The sequence below is a fragment of the Macrobrachium nipponense genome, chromosome 7 (assembly GCF_015104395.2).
Source record: "Macrobrachium nipponense isolate FS-2020 chromosome 7, ASM1510439v2, whole genome shotgun sequence".
Lineage (NCBI taxonomy): Eukaryota > Metazoa > Arthropoda > Malacostraca > Decapoda > Palaemonidae > Macrobrachium > Macrobrachium nipponense.
In genome coordinates, this window is record NC_061109.1 from 73540902 (window position 1) to 73553401 (window position 12500).

Here is a 12500-nt window from a genome sequence, read left to right on the forward strand (position 1 = left end):
ATATATATATATATATATATATATATATATATATATATATGTATATATATACTATATATATATATATATATATATATATATTATATATATATATATATATATATATATATATATATATATATATATATGTAAGACATAGGGTTTTTGATTAATAATATATTGTTCGTACGTTCTCTGTAACCTATGGAATGTGGAGGACAGTGCGGAGGTAACGACCTGAGGGTAGCTGATGAATGAGATTCCAGGGGGTGGCGTGAGATAAAAGTGCTTAGTTCAGGAAGTCAATGTACGACAGTTTATGAACTCTTCTCAAAGTGCCTTTGGGAAACTAGATGCAGCTAGAACCGTGAGGCGCTATCGAACTGTGTGTTCGTATGTGCGTGTGCGCCTCTTCTATTCATAATGTATCACTAGCCAAGTCTATGAGAAGACTTGCACAGACATTCGGGGAGGAAGGCGAAGCCATGATGGCAGATGCCAAAGTGTTTTTATTTATCAGTGAGTGATATTCCGGTTGGGAATGGGTAAGTGTTACCTTTACTTTAGCCAAAGGGATGGCTTGTTTGATATCTTGTAAGATGTTCCATTTTATTAACTTTGCCTTTAAACTTGTGTGTGTACTTACCGAGATGTGTTCTGTATCTTTGAACAGACGGATCTGGGAATACCGGGGGACAAAAGAGTTCCCAGGAGAGGTGTGGACTTTTGGGTGACTTGACAATGAGTTGTTTTAAGTTAGTCTGTAAGACTGGATTACTTAGTTAATTGATTTAGTTATTCTTGTAAATAAACGTTATGTTATGATGCAACTCTCTCATTTTCATTACCTGTTAGAATGGAGAGAAAGAGGTGGAGAGAGAGGAGGAGAGAGGAGAGAGAGGAGGAGAGAGAGAGAGAGAGAGAGAGAGAGAGAGAGAGAGAGATGGGGTGATTGCCGGGAGAGAGAGAGAGAGAGAGAGCCTGTGTGTGTAATAGGGTGTGGGGGTCTGCCTTCCGTTTCGTGTCCACGCTTACCTTATGAATACTGTGGGTCCTTCCCCCATGTTATAGTGGTGTCAGCGGTTAAGAGGGGATATAGAAAGTCTTCTTTCTTTTTTATGCCTAGGAACGCCAATGTAGAGATGGTTGGCCAGTTAGAAGAAAAAAAGGGTAGAGAAAATGTCCGTCCGTGAGATGGGGGGATGAGGAAAGAAAATTTCTATTAGGGTCATCAAATTTGCCCGTACCGAGATTCTTCAGGGTGGGAGTCGTGAGACAAGCAACTCAGTCTAGTTCATGAGTGAGTGTTGCTAGGGGTCATCTCACCGGTCGCGTTTGCATTGTGCCGACGAGATTTACGTATTCTACGAAGAATTTCGAGTTCCTTTTGTTCCCATTATGGAGTGGTGAGTGTTAAACTATTGTTTATCAAAAAGGAGTGGGTTTTTGTTTAAATATTTCAGGGAAATGGGATTGGTTCAAGAGGTCAACAATTTTTCTTGTCTTTGCCCCATAGTGACGTGTTTTCTTTATTTGCACGTGTTTATAATAGACGTATGCATTCGTCTTTGTTTAAAACATAGGAGTGTATTTTTCTATGCATGGGAACTGTGCTTAGATAAGCATATTTGGCTTAGTGACACAGAGCGGCCACAATTTTACGGGCTCAGCACATTTCTGCAGAGAGGCGCCTTGCATTGCGAGGGTACGGGCATCCCTCGGGGGGATAGTAGCATGGAAGGTACCACTAGCCTCCCTCGAGAGATAGTGCAGGGATGGGGATACTACTGGTATGCCTCGGGCTGTTCTGCCGCTCGACTGAGGGGTTGTTCTCACGGGGGGGGAGAAATTTTTTTTTCTCAGTGTGGGTGAACTCCCCCTTTTTCCTTTTTTTTTTCTTAGTGTTGGGGATGGGTCTGGCCTTGACCATGAATGCTAAGATATCAGCTGATTGATTAGTTGATGAAGTGAAATGCCCGTAGAGTCCTTTCTTTAGAAAAGAATTTTTTTTCTCTCTCTTGGACGAAGAGAAAAGGAAATAAAAAGAGATTTTTCTTTTCCGTGAATGAGGGGAAAAGTAGTTAACATGCACGGGATGTGTTATATGTTTCTTTGTGCCTTGAAAGACACAAATATAAGGGGGATACACAGATTATTTTTTTTTTATTGTGTTGGAGAAATTACTTTGAAATGCCGATGATTGGTGTTGTATCTGTGTTGAGTGGCAATGGTGTTATGTCATGGTGTTGTATGCTGGAGAAATTGTATGTCATAGGATTCAGCAATACTGTGTATGCTGGAGAAATTGTATGTCATAGGATTCAGCAATACTGTGTATGCTATTTGAATTTCACCCTTACTTGAGATTTTTGCTATGGAGAGTTATTATTATTATTATTAATAATTATTGTACTTGAGATGTGTTACGGGAGGTTTGCTTAAGTATAATTATCATTACGGGAGAATTGTTTTACGAGAGATTTGAGATATTTCATGGGAGATTAGTTGATAATTATTACAGATAATTATTCAATGAGAATTATTACAATGAATTAATGGGAGAAGTCTTGTGTTAATTATTTGTTGAGTTTTTGTAACTTTGGAGAATATTTTCAGTGATTCACGGGGATGAGTTTTGCTGAATCTTGATGAATCTGGCTGAATCTTGGTGAATTGTGTGGAATTTTGCTGAATTTTACTGAATTTTTGCTGAATTTTGTGCTGAATTTTTGGAGAATGGACAAGCATTAACTTTGGTGATATTTTTTGTACTGATACTGATGATTTTGATGATAGCAATTTTTTTGTTGGTGGTTTTGTGATAATGATATTTCTGATACTGATTTTTTATATACTAATACGTGGGTGCCGTAATGCTGTCAAGGGAGGTGAAATCTTTTGTGATTATGGGAAGAACTAACAACACATTATTATTTTTTTAGTTTTCCTTTTTTTTTATGAGTTCAGCAGATAATTGCTTGACATCTAGTGAGTTACGGGAGATAGTTAATGGCGCCGATGATTTTTCTTTTCTCCTTTTTTGGAAATTAGCCATAGCTGACACAAGTTTTTTTACCAAGGGTGAATTTGAATTTATTTTTTTCTCTCCAGTTAGTGTGAATATTATCTCAGTTCGTGACTTAGAGTCATTGTTCGGGAACGTGTTCATGTTTTAGCTATTTGATGCTATAGAGTAATATAGGGGAGAATTTCTTGCATGTTTTGAATGCATACGTAATGGCACTACATTTTTTCTCTGGATATTTATGTTCCAGAAATTGTGAGTTTCTTGCACAATACCTTTGTTGTATTTGTGACGACTTTGTGAGAGATAGGAAACTTGGTTAAGTTTTCTAGTGGCTTATGTCGTAGTACATATGGGGAAGTCTTTGCTTAGACACTGTGAGTTGGGAATTCTGTTATAATGACTTGTGGCACATTGGTGGTTTTTTCTAGAACTTTCTAGACAGTTTTATTTGCCGAGTTTTTGCCCTTTTTTAGCAGTTATGCTAAATGGAGTGAGTTTTTATAGTTTTTGACTATAACATTGAGTTATTCTCTGGAGAATTGGAGTTAGAATTGAGATATATTATTTTGGAGAGATAATTGGAGGTATATATTATTTTGGAGTTATATTTGAGATATAATATATGGGAGATATATTTTTGGCCATTTTTGATATTTGCCAATGTGATATGAGCTATGTTTAGTTCAATTATTTTGCAGCCATCTTTGTTGCAAATGGAGACACAATTTTTTGGAGATTATGGGGCAATATTTGTGAGTATGTGAGTTAGATGCCTTGAGTGCACATTTTTTTGGAGATGGGATTTCATTTTTTGATATTCCTTTTTTGGAGATATATTTTTTGGAGCCTTGTTTTGTTCCACACGGAGTTATTGGGGAAATAGAGGTAAATATTTTGTATTTGCCGAAATAGAGGTGATTATTCTCTATTCCTGGAGTGGTGTCTTTTTTTTTACGGACATGTGGCTATTAGAGAAATAAGAGAATAATATAAGGGGGTTGGTTATTAACCAAATGGAGGAAATATTTTTATAACCGGAGTGGTGTTATTATTGATATGGTGTCTCATAATGGAGTTGGAATTAATCTTGGGCGGGTGACCTTTTTTTTTTTGTGGTTATGGGAGTTTTTTTCGAGTCAAGAGGAGATTTCTGTGGTTCTCTTTTTTGGTTTCGTGTCTATTTAGAGGCGAATGGCATTACTGCATTACGAGTTATTTGGAGAGGTGTGTGCATTTTTCATGTTCACAAGTGTGTTATTCTTGGAGAAATATAATTTGGGGAAAAGTCATGTTGAGAGAATAAGTCTTCGAGACAAATCTTTGAACACATTAGTCATATCCTGGAGTTAATTCTGTGAAATGTGTCAGTTAGACCTTTTTTTCTTGAGAATCATGAGTTTCCAAACTTATGTGTCTGACTAGACAATTTTTGCGCTGCTGTTTGAGCATGCGTCCGCAGGCGATTTTTCTGCTGACAAGCGATGTGATGAGCGCTGTGCTGATTCTTTTCCTCTGATGGTGACAGATCAGAATTTTTGCAATATCTGGAAATGTTGGCTATAGCATTTCACGAAAGCGCATGTGTAAGAGTTTGCTTTCTGGCAAATTCCATAACTTTACATGGAGCATTTCTTGGGAAAAACGCGGGAGTTATGCATATTATACATGTATTATGTATTTTGTGATTGGGGAAATCTACTTGTGATTATTTTTTTTTATTGTTTTTCTTCCTTTTCCTATGAGAGATATGATTTGGGGATTGAGCTTAAGTAGCATTTCTTTTTTGGACGGGAGATTTGATTTTACTGGGAGATGTGATTTTTCTAGGGTTGTTACTTACGTAATGGGAGTTTGACATTAAGTCTCATTGTGATTAATTATTGAGCAGTAAAGGGGTTTTTGCTGTTAAAAGTTGGAGATTTTTGCTGATTTTGTGGGAGTTTGCGAGAACATTTTTGGGTCTGGGTGTTACGTGATTCTTTTCTTTCTTGAGCTCGTTACGAATTTTTTCCTTTTTTTTTTGTGAGCACATTCGAGTTCGAAATGTGAGTGCAGAATTCCGTGGAGTTGCTGTGATTTCTGAGTTGTGTGTGTGCTGATGTGCGAGTTTGGAGAATTGAGTTGGAGAACTTGATGTTTTTTTTTTCTTAGAGAGTTGTGATAATGACTTATCATTTTAGTAGTCATATTAAGGGAGTTAATTGGGAGACGTTCAGTTAGTATTTCTGACCTTTTTGAGATCATTGTTTGATAGAAGTAGTATGTTTGGGTTAATTTTCTTAGATTGACCAGAGACTTGACTGACATACTAACACACACCCAAAAAGTCGTTCCCCGACGCCAGCAAGACGTCCACCAGCCGTGCCGAGACTTGTGGCACATTGGTGGTTTTTTCTAGAACTTTCTAGACAGTTTTATTTGCCGAGTTTTTGCCCTTTTTTAGCAGTTATGCTAAATGGAGTGAGTTTTTATAGTTTTTGACTATAAAAATTCTTGTAATCCAGGGTGATTACAAGAATTTCCATGATGGTGTTCGAGAGAATTCTACAGCGTGTTTTTTTGGGGTTCTACAAGAAGCCGTGAGAGTCTTCTACGATGAGGGAGGCATTCCGTCTTCCCACAGTTGCTACAGCCTGCTATAGCCTGTTGCTGTCTGTTCAGCTACTTGCAGACAAGCGAAGAGGGATGTTCAAGAATCCTAATGCAGAAAATATGAGAGAAAATGCGTTTTGTGTTATTGGGAGATAAAGCGTGATAAGACTTTATTTTATAATGCCAGAGACGTGCAGTTTTACTTATTTTATTTTAAGCCGGCCAGTGTTTTGTGTTTTAAAGCAATTTTGCTAGGCGGGGGCTAGCAATTATAGGTGGCCGAGCTATCTGTAAGACATAGGGTTTTGATTAATAATATATTGTTCGTACGTTCTCTGTAACCTATGGAATGTGGAGGACAGTGCGGAGGTAACGACCTGAGGGTAGCTGATGAATGAGATTCCAGGGGGTGGCGTGAGATAAAAGTGCTTAATTCAGGAAGTCAATGTACGACAGTTTATGAACTCTTCTCAAAGTGCCTTTGGGAAACTAGATGCAGCTAGAACCGTGAGGCGCTATCGAACTGTGTGTTCGTATGTGCGTGTGCGCCTCTTCTATTCATAATGTATCACTAGCCAAGTCTATGAGAAGACTTGCACAGACATTCGGGGAGGAAGGCGAAGCCATGATGGCAGATGCCAAAGTGTTTTTATTTATCAGTGAGTGATTTCCGGTTGTATGGGTATAAGTTTTCTTTACTTTACCAAAGGGATGGCTTGTTTGATATCTTGTAAGATGTTCCATTTTATTAACTTTGTCTTTAAACTTGTGTGTGTACTTACCGAGATGTGTTCTGTATCTTTGAACAGACGGATCTGGGAATACTGGGGGACAAAAGAGTTCCCAGGAGAGGTGTGGACTTTTGGGTGACTTGACAATGAGTTGTTTTAAGTTAGTCTGTAAGACTGGATTACTTAGTTAATTGATTTAGTTATTCTTGTAAATAAACGTTATGTTATGATGCAACTCTCTCATTTTCATTACCTGTTAAAATGGAGAGAAAGAGGTGGAGAGAGAGAGAGAGAGAGAGAGAGAGAGAGAGAGAGAGAGAGATGGGGTGATTGCCGGGAGAGAGAGAGAGAGAGAGAGAGCCTGTGTGTGTAATAGGGTGTGGGGGTCTGCCTTCCGTTTCGTGTCCACGCTTACCTTATGAATACTGTGGGTCCTTCCCCAATGTTATAATATATATATATATATATATATATATATATATATATATATATATATATATATATATATATATATCGGGAAAAAGAAAACACCCGCCCCCACGAAAGAGCCGGCCATCATGTCAGTCTAGTGCAGCTCTTAATTGAAGAAGACGTCTTATCCTTCTACTGCCCCAAACACTGCCAGGAACTAAATTTTAGACCACAAGCGGTCTGGGCTACAAGCTGTCCATTAATTGTTGAATGATGACAGATCCGTCCATCTACCCACAGTTGCAAAGTGCACTTTTCCTCTTACTGAAACTTCTCATTCCATTTCACAAATTCCTCTCTCCCCATAAATGGTCTTTGAAGTCCCGTTACCAGTGTTTTATTTACAGGATTTTAGTGACTTAATTGTAACTTGTTCATAGCGAATTAATTTATTCATTCCTCCTATCTGCCATCAATACCAGGGAAACAAACCATCCTTCACGAAGCTTTACTTAGAATTACTATATTTCCAGATACATCTTATCTCGTTTACGTTGACTCCTTTCACACCATCTTTCTTGGTGGAAACTGCCCAAGGAAGGCAACAGATTCAATATTGTAACATTGCAAGCTATATATACCTGTAGCTTACTTCCCGATGAGTCAAATATTGTAATTCCCGAGCCAGTGGCTCTCCGATTGCGCTTTTATTGTATATAATTAATTCTTTATTCTGAAAGCAGAACAGCTCTATTTTGCTGTTAATTTTAATAGGAATTTGCTCTATTACGATTTGTACAAGTGCGTACTTACTTTCCCTGCTGTAAACTGTGTGAAATAAACTAGCTGCTTGTCATTAGCAAGCTTTCAGTTGGAGTCTATCCAGGTGTTTCTATTGATTACCATTGGTCTCGGTAAGTGGTTCTGCATGGTATAAGGAAATCCCTATATTCCATCCCCATACCCCAATAAGTAAAAATCTATATATATGTATATATAAATAGTGTGTTATCTCGAGCACGCAGGTTTGTTTATATACAAACAATCACGATTTATGGATGTCTAAGAAAAGCTTAAATTATATGATGACCTCCTAAACATTATAAAAATACAACAGGTGATTATGACTATAGAACATATTGCAAGATAAAAACGCCGTTCTGTTATGACCCCTTTAATCATACCTGTGTACTACATACTAGATTCTCTCTCTCTCTCTCTCCGACCCAAGAATTCTGGCTTACATTAGAACCCTGGTGAGGTCGATAGGGCAACAATGAAATCGCCCTCCGGTACCCTTTTGCTAATTTCTTAATGGGAATGAAACTGTACGCTGTAGACACGTTCGTGAACGTTCTAGAATGAAGGCATGCACACAAATCTTATATAAGGATTTCGGATGTAGTAATTAAAGCGGATTTTCTGTTTATTTTTTCAAGAACTTGAATTTTGGTTGATAAGTAAATGCCCCGTTCTTCAAGCAAAAAAGAAGGTATATATAATTTACCTGTCGAGTTCTTAACAGAATGGACAAGCAGCCTATTAGTTTATGGGTAATGTCAGCATCTTGTTGGTTTTGTGTATTTGAAATATTAAAGTATCAGTCGTACGTAAAAAATAATATTTCCGTGTTATGACAAAGAAATAAATGCAACTGTATTTTCCCCTTTAACATAAGGCATCCATGACAACGGAACATAACAAAGGCAGAAAATATCACACACACACAAATGCACAGTGAGTTTTGATCTTCATCGACATAAAAATTAAACACATTAAACATTATGTTTGGATTTATTGCATAAAGAGAGGAAAAGGAATATACTGATGAGGAATGGCAGGAAAAATGTACGCAATGGTGGTTACCGGTATCTTTGTTACAAAGGAGACTGTTTACCCCAAATTTGTCGCCTACATGTCAACACTGACGTACTTTTATGAGCACTAATTATACGCTAACAAACAAAATATAATTAAATCAGGAAAATCTTTTGGGGTAAGATATCGATCACAACAGAAAGACTGTTTGATTTAGAAAGTTTGTATTATAAGATAATAAACAAACGGTATATTTCGATTATTCAAAACGAAAAATAAACAATCAATGCTCTTCATATTTCAAATCACAAAAATAAACCCCACTTCTATCGTTCAGTGAATCAATAAGTGCTCTTGTCCCAACTTTAGAGAAATTCCAAATTTTGCGCATCAAGTGACGCTGACGTAAATGCACAACACCTCATTTTTGCCTCTGATAAAGAGAAATACAACAGAAATCTTATAATATAAGAAATAATGGTGACTCGTGCAAGAAACATGTGATTTTATATATTTATATATATATATATATATATATATATCTAAATATATATATATATATATATATATATATATATATATATATATATATATATATATATATATATATATATATATATATATATATATATATGTATGCACGTATATATATACGTATACACTTACATACATACAAGCATATATATATATATATATATATATATATGTATGTATGTATGTGTTTATTTTATATTTTTCTTCTTTACACTAAGGAAGACATGTAAATAAAGCTGTTTTTTTTTCTAGTAATTTTTTTATATAACGTTTCCTCTCCTACTATATCACTGCGTTAAGGCTTCTTTACAGTAGCTATTGAGTACTTCACCTGTTGATATAAAGCCCATGGTAAAAGGTTGTATGAATAAACATGACTATTTTTCTTACTGATAATTTACCTATATTCTATGGCTTTTGTATGTGCCTGTTTATCACGGCATAACTACGTTATTCTTGGTTTAAAAGTTCGACTTCATAATATTTTCTTAGGTTTCACGGATACTTGATAAGAGCAGGCCACCTCATAATGCGGATCCACCTTATCATCCAAAACCGCATTTACGTAACAGATTGCCACTGTAATATTTAACGACAAGCTAGTATTATCCTTTCCAAATTAGTCATCGTTACATTGTCCATCGCTAGAAAGGTGACCAGACAATGACGGTGTGCGTGCTCAGAAAGACGAGTAACTCTTAAGAGCGTGTTTTGACGTCAATAACTTGGTATTTTTGAGGATATATAATGATTCTCAAGTGACTAAAGTATAGCCAGCCTTTATGTATCAAAAAGGCTTTTAAGGACACTACCCTGAGTGCACGGAGTTCTGCAAACCTCACCGGAAGAAATCCGCGTTGCAACAACACCAAAATAAAAAGCTTGCAATAAGATTCCACAAGTTAAATACTTTGTATATGATTACAGATTTGGGGCAAACACGCAGTCAGTATCATGCATGCGGTCTCGCATGACAAAAGAAGGTTTTATCACGAACGGATAATAGCTATACTTATGGTTTGATTAACTTGATGTTTCATCTCGGTGTTTTTTACGTTGTACTCATTCTTGCTGCAGAATTACATCTAATTATCTGGATTTGGCTAGAGATATCGGTGAACATTAGTTATTCGAGTTTTCTTAAATAGTTTGACTTAGCACGCTATTCGGTACTCGTAAGACACATGCACTCCCGAGGAACAGTGTCTGTAATACGTAAGTTATATCCTATCATAAGACATTGCACCCTTAGGTTCTCAATGACATACACACATACATTCGATCTACCTCGGAATTAATATGTTCCTATATATGTTAACCGAAGGAGAATTTTTTTTTTAGTTGACAATAATTTCGTCCTCTCGTGGATTCGAACAAGCGGACAGAGGAGAAATCAAGACTTCCGTGACATTACCGACTATTCCTCCTCTATCCGCTGGTTCGAATCCACGAAACTACGAGATTATTATCAACTAAAAAATTCCCCTTCAGTTGAAATATATGAAAATATATTAATTCCGCAGTAGAGCGAATTGAATATTAAAGGACATCTGTTGCTTAATAGACGTACAATATGAATCACAGCGATGTGATAAAAATGTATATATATGTATTAATTAAGCCACAAATATGCCGTTTCATATGCAACTCACGCTACTTCAGGATTATCACCGAAAGGGAATAATAAGTGATAAATGGATTGGTACCCAAGTAACCTTCAACGATTCCAGTCTACGTTCAATGAATGAATATAAATCACGGTGATGTGATAAAAAAAAATTACACACACACACACACTATATATATATATATATATATATATATATATATATATATATATATATATATATATATGCGCAATGCATATGGGTCCTTATACATAGTATTTGCGTCCATTTTCGTGTGCATATATAGTCAACTAACTTTCAGGAATTATACGGCATTTCAAGTTCAAAGTCCTTCAATCAAATGATTCTCCAACATGCCAGGAAAAGCTATCAGAGCATTTGCATCGCCCAACAATTTGATGGCAATTAGTATACAGGACGTTTGACAGTACAAGGATTACAGGCGATATTTAGGTACGACTTGCTAGTCACGCACTATCAAGTAATACAAATCTCGAATGAAAGGATAGTGAATTACACTTACCTTTATAATTCGTTTCCGCGAAACACTTTTACGGATGTCAGGCAAACAAATTAGAGAAGGCTGGTCACGACGCATCTGCAAAACAAATAATTTAAATTTAAAATACTTTTGGTGCGACTTAAAGCTGGAAGCTTTACCACAAATTAGAAAAGGGAAATGTAAGAAAGGTTTAAAGAATATATGCTGGAAAGTGTCTACCTCCTGCAGCCAGATTCAAAGGAATATTAGTTTTATTTTTCATGAAATGTTCCTGAAAATGCTCACTAAAAGGCAAACTATCTAGGAACTTTCTTGCACATTTCTGGAGTAAATTCTCACCAAGGATCTTTGTGAAAAGATATATACTGTAACTAAGTGTCAATGCTTTCACAAAAATATAATATGACCAGTCGCTCTCAATGCCAGGTAGATAAAATGATAGATAGATGTGACGTCAGCAACTTCAAACTCATCAATGTGGATGAGAAGTGAGGAGGCAAGTTAATCCTCATTAGTTTCTTAACTCCTGAGCATTAAAACAAAAAATCTTTCTACCCACAAAAAAATTGACTCCCATGAGAAACGAGACATGGGTATATATACTATATGCACGTATATATTTTTGACGTTTTGTTCCTGTTCGCATTGCTACCTAAAAGATTCGTTGGTATTAATTCTAAGGATTGGAGAGAGAGAGAGAGAGAGAGAGAGAGAGAGAGAGAGAGAGAGAGAGAGAGAGAGAGAGAGAGAGAGAGAGAGAGAGAGAGTTGAAATTTAGATATTTACGTAGCGAGGTTTATTGGATAGGATATACTTACATACATGAATATACACACACATATATAATATATATATCTATATATATATATATATATATATATATATATATATATATATATGTGTGTGTGTGTGTGTGTGTGTGTGTTTGACATCTAGGTCAAGTGGTCACCAGTCAGGGGTAAAAATTCAATGCCCTATCGGGAGGACGCTTTATGGATTCCACGGAATCCCATCACATTTCTTTGACCTACGCAGTTAATTTTATACTTGGGAGAACCCCAAAGTGGAACTTGCCAAGATGTAAGTATCCTGAAAATGAAATTTAGCCGAAAACCGGATGGGTATATAACACAAGAATAAACGTTGGGTGTTGTCAGTGGTTGGAAGGGTGTCAACATAAATATCTGTGGTGTACGATGGCGACCTAACCACACACACACACATATATATATATATATATATATATATATATATATATATATATATATATATATATA

The 12500-nt window shown here is 36.2% G+C and overlaps 1 long non-coding RNA gene across 1 annotated transcript in view; it reads right to left on the bottom strand.

The window, feature by feature from the left end:
- The window catches only part of LOC135217470 (uncharacterized), a 130302-nt gene that overhangs the window by 101226 nt on the left and 16576 nt on the right, over window positions 1–12500 (bottom strand). Inside the window, exon 2 of the long non-coding RNA XR_010315139.1 lies at window positions 11245–11319. This is a non-coding gene — a long non-coding RNA (uncharacterized LOC135217470). The remainder of the gene's footprint in view (window positions 1–11244; window positions 11320–12500) is intronic.